General features: G+C 38.7%; 1 protein-coding gene across 7 annotated transcripts in view; it reads right to left on the bottom strand.

Moving 5' to 3' along the window:
- The window catches only part of LYPD6B (LY6/PLAUR domain containing 6B), a 199,061-nt gene that overhangs the window by 102,248 nt on the left and 78,416 nt on the right, over nucleotides 1-18,397 (bottom strand). For 4 of the 7 annotated variants that reach the window (XM_017523230.1, XM_037736594.1, XM_037736593.1 and 1 more), the window contains one exon: nucleotides 1,047-1,117. The exons of 2 other annotated variants lie outside the window; for them this stretch is intronic. The gene's annotated coding sequence lies outside the window, so the exon portion shown is untranslated. Of the gene's footprint in view, nucleotides 1-1,046; nucleotides 1,118-11,712; nucleotides 11,770-18,397 lie in introns of those variants that run through there. One more of the 7 variants, XM_037736595.1, reaches the window with a different exon arrangement.

Consider the following 18,397-nt stretch of genomic DNA (forward strand, 5'->3'; position numbering starts at 1 on the left):
AAAAAAAAAAAAAAAAAAAAGCACAAATAACACGACTAATATAATCATCTGAGAGTGCTGTCTAAGATTCTGTGGTTCTGTGGATTTTTCTGAGATGCTTCTCTCTTTGAAAGAAGTATTTTCATCATCAATTCTTTCTAGCCTCTCATTCTGTTTTAACTCCCAAAGACTTTGCTGGTCAGATGTCCTTTGCTTTATGTTGGGAGATTTTCACTATGACTCTTCAAATCAGTCACACAGGAGACTGACTTAAGATCCAGAAAGAGATCTGACAACTTTCTCATCCTTTGATCATTAAAGTTAGGGAGGAGAGAAGTGGTGCTGACCAGCCACACAAGCCCACTATATACTTGCTTTTGAGATTCTGAAGATGGTCCCTTTCTAACTCTGGGCTTACAAATAAATTATTGTGCAGAAAGCTTGCAACTCTAAAGTAATTAGTGACCTATATCACCTTCCCAAGACACTTCTCTCTTTCTTTCCTCTTTCCCTCCTCTTTTTCTTTCTCATACTTGCTCGCTCTTTCTTTCTTTCCTTTTTTCCTTCCCTCCTCCTTATCCCGTGTCTTTTTACTCATTCCTGCCAGTACAACTAAGGAGGTTATTTAGGCCTATTGGTGATCCATAGGAAAGTAAAATCAACAAAAAATTGCCGCTTATCTTCAGTGAACAGAACCACAAATTAGGGCTCAAAGCCATCTGAAGCACTTTCACATTGACGGCATTAAGAAACCTATAACGTAAAAGCATACAAGATGAAATGAATCCACAATCGCAAATTAAATTCAGCAGCTACCTCTATGTCAAAACATTCTGGGACACAGCTTTGTGTCAAAAGTTCTTTCACAAAAAGTCAATAAGATTAAGGGAAGATACTGAAACCACATTATTTAACCAATGAACAAGCAGCGTAATCCTTGAGATTAATGAAACTCCAGATCACAAATGCTTAATATATTTTTGCTAAGCATGAGTAGCTCATGTGGTGAAGATTTATAGTTAAATAAAAATATCTTGTCTACATCCACTTGTGAACATAATACTCACAACATCCATGTGATTAACAAGAGCAGCCTAGTCCAGGAGGGTTGCCAAAGGCCTGCAGAAGTGTGGCATATCTAAACAAATGAACATGAAAAGGTATCATTACGACTGATATTGTAGACATTTGGGATAAAGAGATTTTAAGTAAGTGGGGGGTTTTAGGCTGGGGACACATTGTAAAGAGGTCCTTAGGCTTAATAACCTTTCATAACCACAAACCAGGTACAAGAAAGACTCAGATTTTGTACAGCATCCTCTTGTGCTTGGGTAGAAAGATTTGGCAGGATGTAGTGGAGCTGATACACATTTTTAGTGTCTGCAGGAATTAGGAAGGCAAATGCAGTCAATACTCCTTTCCTCAGTCACAGAAAGTCACTTAATCCAGCTCTGTTATTAGTTAGTGGGCTAGGCCTAATACCCTCTTTTAGATGCAGAAGTTTTTGGTTATGAACATGCATCTTGAACTTTACCTCCAGGTATAAAACAGAACTTGTCAGGTACCTAAGAGAAATAACTAACTTTTGTCCCTCCTGGATTCATTACTCCATGGATACATGCCTAAATAAAGACTCATTATGATATGGCTATAGGACCCAAGCCAAACCACTCTGTCCTCTTCTCCTCCACTTCAAAAGGCATTTAAAGGGTTTTTTTCCCTAGAATAATAAAAATGTCACACATCTGGAAATTTGCCATATTGAGAGTGAAGGCTAGGGGAAAGATCAGTAGATTGGCACAAACTATCCTCAGCAACAGCCTCCTGAGGGAACAAAGCTTCCTCTGTGTCCTGATCAATCCAAGGCTCAGAAAGCCACCGACTTAAGAACTGGAGGGAAAAAAAGCTGTCATTTGGAGTTCTGGTCCACTTGGCCTCTTAGGGACCTACAGGAAAGAGGGGGATGTGCCCACTTAATTGGAGCACAAAGCCTGCAGTACCCAGCCTCCTGGTAAAGGTGAGGACCTAGGATGAAGTGGAAGCAGACGTCTAGGCACCTGTGTGTATACTTCCACCTTCTTCATTCCCAGATACCCCAGCCCTGTTGACAGGTCCCAGGTTGACCTCCATCCAACAGCCAATACTTACAGAGCTTCTACCTTGCACCAGGCAATGAATTAGAATGAACAATACAAAGATGAATTACACAGGCTCTCTGCTCTGCCTACAAAGCCCCATCAAGAAGGCTGCATAAAGTCCATCATCAGTCTCACCTGCCTCATCATAGCATCAGCAACTGGGGATGCTATATTACATACATACACCACAGGAAAAGCTTTACAACTCTAAACAGCACTTAGAACTCTTCACCACCTCCTCAAAGGAGACACTTAGCTATTACACAACTGCGGCTGCCTTCCATTGACTTAAAGATTATCTCCAGTTATAAACCAAGAGGAGGAAACCCATGAAGCTTATTAGTCACTTGTACTTCAGCAGGAAGAAGGTCACTGCATCCTTCCCAAAGACGAGATTTTCAGATAGACAGTTTGAGGAGAAGTTCCCTAAAGAAGTATGGATTAGGACACATATCCAGAGAGTAGCCCAAGCCTGGCCCTTGTCGGAAGTGTTTTAGGCCACATTCTCAAGAAACATCCTGCTTCCTATATTTTGTAAATTCCCAAGCTTGTTGAAATCATTTATATCCTAAGTAATTTCGCCTGCTATAGCTCTTACATTTATTTGTTTGCTTTAGCATCTTAAAAGTCTACAGGAGATGGCTTTCTCAAGAATTGTCCTAAATATATAAATTTTAGTTATTCTTACCTTGCATGACCCTGGCAGATAACCAGCAGAGGACCTTTTTGTGTTTAAACAATGTGTTGTACATGCTGAGTTTTAGGAAGCATGCAGTCAGCTCCCCAAATCTCACGTGCCCTTTGCTATTCACCCACTCAACATTACATTTCAACCAGTTATGGATTAATTATCATTTTTCATCAGAAAAGAGATGAGGTTCCCTAGGTAAATTCTACTTTTCCCTCATTTGTGAAGTTAGGGCAGATGGCCTACCTAATGCTCATCAGATTTTCTACGGTTATAACGAAGAGGATCAGAACACTAGGCAAGATTTTAAAAAAACAGAACAGTCTCTTAAAAGCAAGAAAAAGCAGATGATACATTCTTTCCTGTCATTCCTTGTGCACCTGAGCAATGAATGATATATAACCTTCTACAATGCATCCTGTTGCTATTTTCTTGATATAAAGGCTCTGTAATTTCCCTAAGAAATTTTGATTTGTTTCGTAAGGTTATTTTTTAAGAGATAAAATTTAGGAAATGTTCACATTGAAAGACCCTCTTAACACTATTCATTGGGAAATACTTAGTGCCTCACACATTTCTTTCAATAGCCTCTACCCAGTGAAACAAAAACACTAAAGACTGTCTTGATTAACACCAAATAAAACCCACTTCTATCTCCACTTTCCATCCTTGTGAGACTCTCCCATGTAATTACAGTAACTGCTCAACAATAATGTGAAAAAGATGCAGTGTCAATGATTAGAACTAGGACAAGAAAGCAGTTTTCAGAAAGTATCCCTAAAGTCCATGATTTGGATCTATAATTTGAACCAAATAACTACTCTGCTAATTAAAGAGTGACCTGTCAGGAGATTGAAAATGCTATTTGATGGAACATCCGTAAATGCCATACCCAGATCTCTACCAAACCATCTAGAAGATGCGATTCAATTCCAGGAAAGCTTATTACATGCTAGATGTGACTAGGTGCAAAAATAAATATTAGACTCAAGCTTGATTTTCAAGAAGCAAATGATGGCAACATCATATCCGAGATAAAAGAACAAAAAGATTTTAGAAGCAATAGGTTATGTTTTTTCTTTTAAGAAATCTTGTAAATGATGTATGTTAGCTGAAAAACATATCTTTTAAAAGAGTTGAATATCCAAATATTGGGTCCCATCTGTTTCTTTAAAAAAAAAAAAACAATCATCATTTACCTATGCAGTACTATATTTTGAAGATACACCTCTGGCCAATGACCTCAGGGTGATCGATCCAAAAAAAAGATCATTAGGTAGAATGTGAAAGGGTGCTGGGTATCATGGCACCATTGTACGCCTGTAACCCATAAACCAAAAGTAGAGTAGTCCCAGGTCTCATTTTACACTTAGGCCCAAGTTAGCTGTAACTGAAAGGAGACAAGGAACTGGGGACATTCTCTAAACAGATCAATTTTTCTGCTCATAGCACATATTCTGCAAGGTCTTCTTGCTAAAATACAACAAGATCCCAGGTAAATACAACACTCTTACAATGCATTATGACCACCAAAAATTTAGAGAAAATATCCCAAGAAAGTACATAGATACACACACATACATACATATATACAAGGAGGAAGGGAAGGAAGGAAAAAAGGAAGGAAATATAACATCAAAATAGTAAGTGGCAAGCACATACACAAGTCAGGGTTGCCCTGGGAGCAGGTTCTAGAGCAGACCTCTAGAACCAGAGATTGAGCACCAGGGCCCTCGCATGGTGGAGCAGCTGAACCTGACACTTGTGTAATAAGTCAAGATCCTTAAAGACTGATAAGCAGTCTCAGGTCAGTCCTGATCCCAAGCTCCAGGACACAAGAAATACAAATCCTCTCTGTAGGAAAGCTCTCACTCAGTTTGAGCCCTCGATATTGTTATAAATTAAATTGTATCAAATATAAGTTCACACAAAAAATTTTTTCAAACACAAGAAAACAAAAACAATGTAAGTGAGAGTTGGCATAAATGATAACAGAATTACACCCTTGATTACCAAATATCTAATATTCTTAAACATAGAATATTACTACATGTAGAATATTTCAAATAATAAAATATGAAATATCAAAACAAAAAAACAAAAAGAGACTTTAAGAAAATGACCAGCAAGATTTGCAAACTAGCCAAAGAGAATTACAAAACAACAGCAGTATAAAATCATTAAAACTGAAAACTCAATGGACAGATTAATCCACAGATTTATATAGCTGAATAGAGAATTACTGACCTGACAAGACTTATGAAAAAAAAAAATGATCAGAATGCAGTACAGAGAGAAAGATAAAGAGATAGAAATTATTCAAAGGCTATTAATAGGCATGAAGCACAGGAGAAGGTTGAACACAAGTCTAATGGACATCCTAGAAGGAGGGAATAGAGAATGGAGGAGAGGCAATTTTGAGACACCATGGCCAGAGTTTTTCTAGAACTAATGAAAGACACCAATCCAAAGATGCAGAAACACACTACATCCCAAGCAGAAGAAACCAACAGTACAGTTGACCCTTGAACGACACAGGTTTGAACTGCGTGGGTGCACTTATACATGAACTTTATTCTGCCTCTGCCGCCCTTGAAATGCAAGGCCAACCCTTCCTCTTTCTTCTCCTCAGCTGACTCAATGTAAAGATGACAAGGATGAGGACCTTTATCCACGTATTCCACTTAATCAATGGTAAATAGACTTTCTCTTCCTTATGATTTTCGTAATAGCATTTTCTTTTCTCAGGCTTACTCTATGGTAAGAATACAACATATAATACATATAGCATACAAAATAAGTATGAATTGCCTGTTTATTTTATTAGTAAAGCTTCTGGCCAATAGTAGGCTATTAGTAGGTAAGTTTTGGGGGAGTCAGAAACTATATATGGATTTTTGACCATGCAGAGGGGTCAGCACCACTAACCCCTGCATTGTCCAAGAGTCAACTATATTCCACATCTAGATACATTGAAATGATACTACAGAATACCAAAAGCAACCACAGTATTATGAAGGCAGCCAGAAAAGAGATCAGCATCAGACTGGCAGCTAATTTCTCAGCAGCCATAACTGCGGTCAGATGATAGCGGTTATCTTCTTTTCATTTTCACTTGCATTTCTTTAATTATGAAGAGTTTGAGCATCTCTCGACAAGTTCAAGGATCAGTTATACTCATGTACCTGTAAACTGACAGTAGTTATCTTCAAAGCGGCAGAAGAAAATCTAAGTCTTAACTAGAATACTCAATGAAGAAATTTTTTAAGGATGAGAAATAAATATATTTTCTTATAAAGAAAAACAGAGTTTACTATCAACAAAACTTCACAGGAATTTCTAAAGACCATACTTTAGGAAGTAGGTAAGCCCAGAAGGAACATCAAAGAGCAGAAAAGTTGGTATATAGATATGTAATTTTAAATGAGTATTTTTAAATTGTGTCTGTAAAACAAAACTAATATTTACATTGTGGTGGTAAAAAGAAGTCATAACTAAAATATCAGACAACAATAGCATATAATTCAAGAGAGAGAGTGACTGGAGTTAAAGTACTCCAAGATGCAGAGTTGTTTGGAAATGGGGTTAGGATACCAACTTTATTCACAGTGGGAGAAAATGGTAACATGACTCTAATTCACCAAGACCTCGCACCAGGACTCCCTCACCACTTTCCCTCCCAGCCTAATGTATCCCAGCCAAGCCTGCCTTCCACAGTTGTGATGGGGGAGAGATTGACTTGTTTCCTGACAGAATTAAATTCTCCAGAGGAGGAATCCCATGGCCCCTGGAGGCAGGGTGGCTTCTCTGGGTACGTGAAGGACTTAGAGCAAAAAAAAAAAAAAGAAAGAAAAGCCTCCAGGAGGAGGAAAGTGAGTAGTTTTGGCAGCTTAAACTTTCAGCTGTGTCTAGAGAGTAATCTACTTATCGTAACTTGCAGGCCAGGTGTGGCTTTGTTTGTGAACGGCTTCGACAGGGCTAGGCGGTATTTGACTTTGGCAAACAGGCTCGGAGATTAGTGATTTGTGAAGTTACAGCACTGATTGCTAGGTGAGATGTGTTTGAGTTCCTGGGTTTTACCAATCCAGAGGCTTGGGGTGGTGGAAATGAGGCAACATGAGAAGTTTCTGTTTGACTGAGAGAACCCAATTTCCTCCTGGAATTTTTCTGCCAGATGCAGTCTGACCACATCGACCCACACCAACTTTCTCTTAGAAAATAATAAATCACAGAAAGACCATCCTTCAAAGCCTTCTTTGTAACCTAGTTGCTGAGCCTGGGTCTACCTGAGTGTTGGGCTCTAGGAAAATGACCCACATAAGCGTCTTGTGGCCATTTCTTCATCACGTTCCCTGACAACTTGGACAGTGGGCTTGGTACAGGGAGGGGAGGTGGGAAAAGAGTTGGGGCTGAACAACATTGCAATTGAAACCCTAATTTGTGGAATTCGGGCTCCTTTTTACGTAATCCTAAAGCAAGCAAAAAGAAAGGTCAGTTGGCCAGGGAGAAACTGCATTATACATTTAAGTGCCAGTTCTAAATTATTTATGAACTATAAAATACTTGCATGGGCTCTATTTCCAACAAACTCCATTAAAGGAATTAGTGAGCAGTGGCAATAACAGTTAATAGCTGCCCAGCTAACACAACTTTGGAACTGTTAGAAGTGATGCTACTCTCATGGGTTGCTAAGGACAACTACTCCAGCATGCACACCTGTTCATGGTATCATCACTTAACGTCATGGGTTTTAGAACACCTGCCAGAAAAACAGACCATGCACTTACCACCAAACATACCATTACCTGGGTTTCCCACATGCACATAATTGCCCTGAGCATTGATAACAATTATCTGCTATATGCAAAGAGGAGATGATGTTCTCTGCCCAGTGGAAAAACTGTCATTGATAATTACAAGGTAGTTGGTCTCAGCCCCAAAAAGGACTATATATTGGCATCTCTCAAGAAGTGTTATATTTTCAACAAATCAGAAAATTAGCGAGTAAATATTTATGAGAGTTTATTATGCTGCTTGGTTATGGTAGAAATAGGAAGAACGGCCCTCGGATTCCATAGGAGTTGGTCCTTAACTAGAAAAGCATAGAGCAAAGGAGCCTGTGGGGTCTCCTTGGATAACATCAGGTGAGTATTATATTTCCTAAATGTGTGCCACTAAATCATCCAAAACTTCATGAATTCTTGGGGTGAAGAATCGTGGTCTTTTACAGCATTTTAAGATAGTTCTTTTCTTCCTCCATCCCTTCTCTTTTCTTTCCTTTTCTCACAAAGAGGACACAAAGGCCAACATTACCAGTTTGGTGCCCTTTCCTCTACACAGTAATTGTCCAACTGTAGTTATGCACAGATCTTTTTTTTAAAGAAAAATCTTCCCTTGAATTTCCATAATATTAAGTCTAACTATCATTATTAGAGTGTTACTTAGAAAACAACCAACATGAAACCAGGTCCAAAATCCTTAGACATACTACCCTTAATCTACCCAAACCACAGAACCAGCATAAATAAATACAACCAAAACCATAAAGTCAATAGCATTCAAGTTAATAGCATGAATTTAACATGCTGGATGTTCTGCTGAAACCACACTGCTGCCCAGATGAGATGTATGGTGCTGATCACTGTAGTATAGATTCTCTGGAGCTCAGCAAGCATTTGTTCCATGTTCCATGTTCCATGTGATGACTGAATTCTCCTGCCACCTGCCCTTCTGGAACTACTATGAAACCTTTCTTCACCAGCCTGCTGTGTGGGCATTTGGTCTTTGAATGTAAACAGGTCTTTGGGATCAAATTAAATCTACCCTGATCTTTTCTTAAGAAAGCTCCACATAGAAAGTGGTTCTGCTTGACACTAATTTGAACAGAAACCTAATGTAGGTGCAGGTACTGAAACCATGTCACAGTACTCAGTTACAAGACAGTCATCCAAATGATCCAGAATATGCCTATCTTAAATTTTTATTGTCATCCAAATAAAAGCAACACGTGAAAATCTGTATAGAGGATTCACAAATCCCCAAAGTTCATAAATGTTCAGAGGCCCTCAGCCCCCAAAGTGAGAAACCTCCCTGTGGAATGCTGTCTGGTGACTATGTGGTTATACAGGCAAGCTGCCCTAAGTGCACACTGAAATGAGAAACATGCTTCCATCAAAACGTGGGGGTGGGGTGGGGTTAGGAGCTGGGGCAGTGAAACAGCTATTATAAAGAATAAAATCAGAGCTAACACAAGATGACTAGAAAGCCACAGAGCGAGCACAGCACCCATGGACTTGTGACGCGATCTCAAGTGCTGAGCCCCCAGCTCTCCCATTGTGAGGTAGTTTTCGTAGTAAAATGGATGCAATGTTTAAGGCCTTTCTGGAAGATTGCATTCCAGAGGGATGTGAAATATGAACGATGCTTGAGATTCCACTAAATGGGTCCCCCATGCTGCTATTGAAACAAACTTCCACCATTATGGTGGTAGTCTCTTTGGGCCTGTTTGTTTCTTGTTTGGGGTTTTTCCATTTGCCCCTTCACCTCCACCAGCACTGGATCCATTACTGGCCCTGCTCTGTGTTCCAGGAGGATGACTCCTGAAGGGAGCACCACCCACAGTCCTGTGCCAGGCGACTTTTGGTTGGGCTCTGCCAATGCGAGGCACTAGCATGAGACTGGAGGGAGAGAGGAAAGGGAGGCTGAGGGGTTCCCTCCCACTCACTGGGGGCTTCAGTGCAGCATCTCTAGTGAAATCTTTGTCCCTCTACAGCCCCGGCCCCCGCAGGCCCTGCTTCTCCATGGCTGCAGCTCTAAGTGCTCATGGAACATTACTTCCTTCCACCACCCCTTCAGCCCAGGGCTGGCCATGAGCCCTCAAGAAATACTATGTCCCTCTCTCATCCCTTCAGCCCAGGGCTGGACATGACTTTCCGCTGTTGGAGTCCCTTGTTTGCTCTTTAACCCTGAACACACTTCTGTGAGTATAGCCCTTCATGACATCCTCTTCATTGGAAACAATGGGGTGAATTCTGTATTCTGCTGGGACTATTACAATCATCAAATCTGGTCAGTCAAATTGTCACTATGCAAACTCCTAAATGCAGATTAGAGTTTTGAAAAATATGCACATAAAAAATGTAGAAAAACCACTCACCATCTCTCAGGGAAGCAAACCCATAAAGACAAACAACAAAAGTGAACTGGACCCTCTAAATCCACTTTTGAAAAAATTTAGCTTCAGAAAACAATACCTTAGGAAATTAAAAAGCTATCTTCATGAAGAAAACTAGTATAGTGTCATCTACAGCAGAGAAGGAAATTTTAGAAACAAACTATATGTCCTGGGAGGGAATTCTTAAATTGTGACATATCAACTTAATGGACTATGATGCTACCTTGAATTATTATTAAGATTTTGCCAGGCAGGGTGGCTCACACCTGTAATCCCAGCACTTTGGGAGGCTAAAGCAGGTGTTATCACTTGAGGTTAGGAGTTTGAGAGCACGCTGGCCAACATGGTGAAACCCTGTCTTTTCTAAAAATACAAACATTAGCCAGGTGTGGTGGCACACACCTGTAGTCCTGCTACTTGGGGAGCTGAGGCAGGAGGATCACCTGATCTCGAAAGGTGGAGGTTGCAGTGAGCTGAGATCACGCCACTGCCCACTCCAGCCTGAGTGACAGAGCAAGACCCTGTCTCAAAAAAAAAAAAAAAAAAAAAAGACTTTGTAGCATAGCAGCAAAAAATAAATGTTTATATTAATAAGTAGAACAGATATTTGGATGTGTATCAGAATTTTAAATTACATAAAAATATATATGCATGTCCCTAAAACTTAAATGACATTTCACAAAACTAAATCCTACGTTGGAGAACTCAAAATTCTAAGTACTATGCATGTCTTTTCTAAAATATCCTTAAAAATAAAACAAAGGACATAATCGAGACCTCATGGCAGCAGAGGTGCATTCTGGGAGCTCAGGGCTTCCCAAAACTATACCCTGCCTTCCAATCAATAAGCAGCCTTAAGCAGAACATTTAGCTTCAGTCTCCATTCCTTTTCTCTGCAGTAGGATGACTACTGACCCACTCACAATAATGTGAATTTAATAAAGCCTAACATGACTGCAAAATATTTTTTGCTTTCATCCACATGCCTCACTATACCTACAGTCCATGTATGCTGACTCTAGCTGGGACAATTTAAAATGAAAGCATTTCCTTAGATAAGTTTTGTTGTGCAGTGCTTGTGATCTCTGTTTCAGACATTGCACACTTTCATTAGGAAGTGGTAGGATGAACATTACCATTTCAGGGCCTTCATTGAAGGTTTTAAAATATGTTTCATGCTCCTCCTTAAAGAGATCCTGTCTAGCACAGTGATAACAGATTGATGGCCATGACCTTCATACTCTTCTAACGCCTTTTAAAATGAAATCAAAGCTCTTGCTGCTGGTGTCTACGGGCCCAGCGCCAAGGCAATGTAATGAAGGCTGCATATCATCCCTCACCCTCAAGACCATCAACTGAGTTCATCATTAATGTGTTCACGCCACCAAGGTACATGTCAAAAGACAGGAAAATCCAAGAGAAATGTACTTTCCCCATTCCCAAGGCCTATTTTCTTTAAACAGTGGTTGTCAGAAAGACAATGTCTTCGTGAGGAAGACAAATATGATATCAAAACGACATTATGACAAAATGCTTTTACAGACATAAAGCTTCTTATGCTTTAATTTTAAACTGATGGTTTGATATCTTCCTAAACTGTACATTTAACAGAGTTTTTAAAACTAAAACATTTATTGGTCTAAAATACATATTAACTTGAAATATTGCTAGTCCCATTTCATAGCCAAGTGATAATAATTTTCTTTAATTACACATTAACTCCAATGTATTACCTGGATAGGCAGTTATTGTTTTAACAGGTCAAGATTAATGAGCAGGTGTTCCGCTATAATCTGAATGAAAAGAAACAGAGGAATTACACATTTCATTTTCTTACTTCTCTGAGCTAAATAATATTAATAACACTGCCCCCTTACATTTATAAAGCACTTTTCAGTTTCAGAGTATTTTCGTATCTGGGATTACATTTCCTGCACTTTTTATCTTTGATAGATCCTTTCAGATAATATACAACTCTACCACTTTTCAACTTTCTGATGCCCAAACATTGTGTTTGTGTGTTTATATCAATGGGATACAGTCAGAGGCAGTAGATTAACCACAGCCTTTAGAAACAGACAGACCTGGGTTCAACTCTCAGCCTAACAATTCACTACATGGCCTTGAATAAATTATTCTGAGTATCAGTTTTGTCATAGTTAAAATGGGGTCAGTGGAAGAGCTAAATAAGATATCACTTATGCAAAAGATCTGGGACATATCTGGCACATAGCAAGACTCAAGAAATAAAGTGGTTACTGCTGTTATTAGCAGCTATTTCTACTCTGTCTTAAACATTTTCTTGCCTCTCTCTGACTTGTTTTCTTCAAAATATTTGGATTCAGAGAAATATGGAGGAAGCAGAAAATCATGAATAAAATTCGTCCCAAAAAGTATACCAGAAGGAACTACAACAGGACAATCTCAGGGTGTCCTCTGCCCTGAGGGCCTTACTCGAGAGAACAGTCTGCAAAAATTCATCCATTTTCTTTCTGCTTAACAGAGTGTAAAGTTAACAGTGCTTTGTGTAAATCCGGTATTTATCGATTGGCATTCCTGTGTTCTCAGTTTAAAAGTGTATCTCAAACCCAAGAAAACATCTCAAATAAAAAGCGTTACTGTGGGTAGCCAGCCTTGGTAACAGTCCCCAGTGACTGCACGCCAGGTACTCATAGCTATGTTACCACCCCAGCGCCAACACACACACTGAAGCCCGGCTAGTCTGTTACACAGCCAATAGAATTAGGTGGAAATGATGACGCATAATTTCTGAGGCTGTCATGAAAGACACTGGAGTTTCTACCTTGGTCTCTTGGATTACTTGCTCTGGGGAAAGACAGGCACCAGATCTTGAGGACACTCAAACAGCTCTGTAAAGAGATCCACATGGAGAAGCACCAATTTGCTAACCCAAACGGCTAGCTTAGAAATAAATCCTCCAGCCTTTGGGTGACCACGGCCCTAGCGAACAGGTGATTACAACCTCATGAGAGACCCTAATCCAGAACTGCCCAGCGAAGCCACTTCTGAATTCCTGAATTCAGAGAAACCATGAAAGATAATAAATGATTATTGGTGCTTTATAACACTAAATTTTGAAGTACTTTGTTACATAGCAATTGATGATTATTACAATAACAAGGAAAAATTGGTAAGGTTAAATTGGAACAACTTAACCCTTCACCATATAGCTACATAACCCAAAGAACATGGACAAAAATGACAGATGAGCAACAAGGTCCTGCTATACAAAGGAAAGTGGCTTTAATATACAGACCAGGCTCATATATTAAACATAACCACTTCACACATTGACAAACCCCCAAAATGCCACACTAATTCCAAAAGCCTTTAAAATAAGGAACGAGGCCAGGCATCATAAATCACACCTGTAGTCCCAGCACTTTTGGAGACCAAGGTGGGCTGATCACTTGAGGTCTGAAGTTCGAAATCAGCCTGGCCGACATGGCAAAACCCCATCTCTACTAAAAATATAAAAAGTAGCCAGGTGTGGTGGCACTTGCCTATAGCCCCAGCTACTCAGGAGGCTGAGGCACTAGAATCCCTTGAACCTGGGAAGGAGGTAGAGATTTCAGTGAGCCAAGATCGGGCCACTTCAATCCTGCCTGAGTGACAGAGGGAGACCCAAAAAGTCTCAAAAAAAAAAAAAAAAAAAAAAAAAAAAAAAAAAAAAAAAAAAAAAAAAAAAAAAAAAAAAAAAAAAGACATACATGATTATATAAAAATGTAAAACATCTATGAAAAACTATAAATATAGTAAATATGTAGTAAATATAAAAACTATAAAGTAAAAATCTAATAACAAATGAGGAAAATTATTAGCAATGTAGGATAGACTGAGGGTTACTAAAAGAAAATGTATAAATCAATAAAAAGAAATAACTTCAGTAAAACAGCAGACATGACTGAGAGATTCAAGTAAACAAGAAGAGTGAGGCCCTAAGCCTGACCTCTGGGGCACTAGAGTATTTAGATATTAGGAAGAGGGAGACTGCAAAGGAGACCAAGCAGGGGCTACTAGGATAGAGGGGAAACTAGAAGCTTCTGATGTCCAGGAAGCCAAGGATCAAAGAGTTTTGAGAAAGAGAGAGTGATGAAAAGCTCCAAACTCTGTTTACAAGGTCAAGGAAGATGAGAACTAAACATTTACTAGATTTTGCCACATGAAATCGCTGGTAACAGCCACATCATCCAATTTCTCTTCCTATTGTCAATAAATGTTTGTTGAGTGCCTATTATATGTCAGACACAGTACTTCTTGAATTTAGCTCCAATCCTTTTATGTTGTAACTGCCAATATGCCATGACTACTAATACAGTTTGTTACTTCAGCTTCCTTCCAGGACATGAGAGATTCTTGGGTCTGGGGGGATGAGAAAAGAGTCAAAGTGGTCAGATTCAAATCTACTAGGTGTCAGAAAATGGCATAACAGCAAATTAGTAGAAAATAATCTTAGCAGAAGGTTAGGAGATATCTCACTAATAATCACAATTAGCAACTTTAAGAATTCTTTATACTAAAGCATATAGTTAGTCTAGGTTCTGCCGCCATAACAAACAACCCCTCAATCTCAGTGATCTGACACAGTACAGTAATTCTCTCCTATCTTTGTTGGAGACATGCCAAGACCTCCACTGGATGCCTCAAACTGCAGTTAGTGCCAAACCCTACATATATGATGTTTTGTCCTATACATACATACCTATGATAAAGTTTAATTTAGAAATTAGGCACAATAAAATATTTAAAACAATTAAATAGAACAAGTATAACAACATGCTATAATAAAAGTTATGTGAATATGGTCTCTCTCTCTCAAAATATCTTATCGTACTATTCTCATCCTTCTTGTGACAATGTGAGATGATAAAATGCCTACGTGAGGAAATGGAATGAGGTAAATGACACAGGCATTGTGACGTAATGCCAGGCTACTATTAACTTGAACACAAGCACTGCAATACTGCCTCAGTAGGTCTGATAACCAAGATGCCTATGGGCAGGTAGCATATAAAGCATGGATACGCTGGACAAAGAAATGACTCATGTGACATTGAAAGATTTTGTCACACTACTCAGAACTGCCCAAAATTTAAAATTTATAAATTGTTTATTTCTAGGATTTTCCATTTGATATTGTCAGACTGAGGCTGACCATAGGTAATGGAAACCTTAGAAAGTGAAACCATGGATAAGAGGAGACTGATATATTGGTCTATTTCTTGCTTCCTCAAAACCTACAGTGGGTGTAGTCATCTCTCCTAGATAAATACATTTCATGTGTTGTCTTAGCTTCCAGATAGCTCTAAACTGTGAAACACTTCCAACTCTAAACATTTCCACAATCACCACACCAGAGGAAGAGAGTCCTAACAGGTATCATATAAGCAATTAAGTAATCTGGCTCAAAAGTGGCTCAAGTTCAACCATAACTCAATGGCCAGTAAGTCACATGACCTGTCCAATTGCAAAAGAAGTCAGGAAGAGGAATCTTCTCATGAAGATAAACTAGACGTGGGTGAGCATCCTAAGTCTCTAACACAATCATAATTCTAGTTTTTCAAAGGATCTGACATCTAATCATCCATTTGACCACAAAGATATCCCAGTAAGGTAAAGAACTTCTTAGAATTTCCAGATGTGGAAATTGAAACATCAAAAGTTTAAACAACTTATCTAATTAGTGGTAATATTTAATTTAAAGCACTATAGGCTGGGCATAGTGGCTCACACCTATAATCCCAGCACTTTGGGAGGCCAAGTGAGAGGATCACTTGAGGTCAGGAGTTCAAGACCAGCCTGGCCAACATAGTGAAACCACGTCTCTACAAAAAATACAAAAATTAGCCAGGTGTGGTAGCGAGCACCTATAATCCCAGCTGCTTGGGAGGCTGAGGCAGGAGAATCAATTGAACCCAGAGACAGAGGTTGCAGTGAGCTGAGATCTTGCCACTGCACTCCAGCCTGGGCAACAGAGAGAGACTCCATCTAAAATAATAATAATAATAATAATAATAATTTAAATCACTATGTGAGGATTGCCTCCCAGCTTTATGAGCTTTCTTTCCACAAGCCCATGTTAACATTAGCTAGGAGAAAAATTAGGATCACTGATATCTTTAGTCATTATATCTAAAATATATTACAGAATAGAATATTACATGATTCTCTGAGAACATTATACAAAAGAAGACCCTTTAAAATAGCTGGAATTAGTCCTTTCAAACATAGTCTTGGCAATGACTGGCTGACGTTAAAATTAAAGCCAAAGAGGCTTAGGATGGAAGAATGCTTGGGTTTTCCTAAGAACACTTGAACCTCCTGTCTCTGCATCTATCACTAAAGATTAGCCCTTAGAACAGTAGTGTGTGAACCACTTCATGTTAGAAATGAACTTTAAATTTCAACATTCCCTACAGTTTTAATTTGGAGGCTGCTGACAGCCCAGCTCTAATGGAAACCAGTCTTTATGACTTCTGTGTTAAGCCTTAAGGTACAATTTCCTTCTCTCAGACGTGGGGGGTCTTGACATGGTTTTAGGACAGCAGGGAAGAATTGCACTGGGGGTTCCCTTTATCATGAGTGATTTAATTCAGCAGCACAAAATGCTAACACTTTCCCAAAAGAAATGTATATCCTGGATTCCTAGATCAAAATGAAGTATCACTTGGCATTGAGATAAAAGCATTGCTTATAATGATAAGACTTTTCTCCAAAGGTTGTGTTCTCAGAAAAAGAGTTGAAAGAGTGATTAGCTATAAGCTCTTATTTTTTTTTTCAATCCTTAAATTCCATACCTTAATCCTTATTTTAGAGGCAGGTATGTGAATAAAGTACTAAACAAGAGCCTTAACTGGTATCAGGTCAAGCCCTTGAAGTTCTATCCACAGCTTCCCTTCCCTTTGCTTTATTGAGCTTTCAAGGGGAAAGAGGAAGAAATGGAATGTCCAATGTCAAGATAAATGGCGCATACCCAAATCTAACAGTTGTCAACCACCTACTCTTCTGCCTTAGAAACAGACAAGCGTTTTCAGTCCAAAACTCTACACCTTCTTGTATATACCTTTCAAGGTACTTTATGTAGTGAAGATAATTTCATCTCCTAAAAAGTAAGCATGGAGCTCACTCCAGGAAGTCAACTGAACTCAGTTTTTCTGGTAGTCAGAAAAAGCCCTATCCAGAGAGTGTGGAGAAGGTGCCAGATGAGTGTTCCAATGGAAACAGCATGAAATCTGGGTTTTACTCCTAGATCAATTACCAGCAATTTCTATATTTGTTCTTTGAAACCGGCTAGAAAATATAGTGAGACTCAAATAGAATTGCATATACACATGAAAGCACTTTACATTTGAATAGTGCCTTACAGATTGCAACATATTTCACTTAATATATTATCCCTGGTCTATATGAAGAGCCCGCCCTTGTACTGGACAGTTAGCCAGGACAGAAAGTTTGTAGTAGAGTCTCTTCCCATCCCAAATGCTATTTATCTTTCTTTTACATCTAAAAGCTGACCTTGATATCCTTTTAATCTCATTGGCCCTCCATCCTACTCCCCATCATAATACACAAATCTTTGAGCAAAACCATCCAAGAGCATTATCGTGTCCTGTGAAAATTTTTAAGGGTTCCACATTCCTTAAGTAGGGGGATCATATACTTCACACCCAAACTAGGACACTTTTGAAAATGAAAGGGAACTCTATGCATAATGACACAAAGACAACAGAGAAACTAAGATTATCTTTACAAGCCACCTCCTTATAAATCTTTAGGTCTTTGCTGAAGTACAACTTAGGGAGCAGATAAAAACTTAAAGGAGGTTTATAAATAAAATCACATTTTCATTAATTTATTTTTTTGATGTGTTCCATTTTCTCCACCTGATTTTTCTGATGGTGAGTATCATGTAAACTTTCACTCCTCTCCTACTATACCTTCTAACTGCTTTCTTCTCCTGTCCAACAAGTCAGTAAATGGGGCAGAACAAATACATATCACCTGGTGTTTTTATTTAAAAGAACTCTTTGTTTATTTTGGCTTATTTGTTCCATAAACATAGATATTATACTGAATGGAAAATAAGCATCAGTTATATTCCCATCACCTAGAACCAAACACTGCTAACATTTCAGCAACACTTGTTCCAGCTTGTTTATATTAATTAATTACACTAGTAATGTATAAATATTTTAGTCCTTTTTAAAACATTGGAAAATATAGAAAGTTTGAAGAAATCATAATATAATGGCCCAAGAACCTACTAATTTCCAGGCACTTAACATTAAGTCATTCCATTTAAACCTCATACTAACCATTAATGATGGTAGTATTTTTATATACATATTACAAAAAAGGAAACCAAGGGTAAGAGAAATTAAGTGATTTGTCTTATA

Source organism: Cebus imitator, unplaced genomic scaffold, assembly GCF_001604975.1.
Source record: "Cebus imitator isolate Cc_AM_T3 unplaced genomic scaffold, Cebus_imitator-1.0 Scaffold27, whole genome shotgun sequence".
NCBI lineage: Eukaryota > Metazoa > Chordata > Mammalia > Primates > Cebidae > Cebus > Cebus imitator.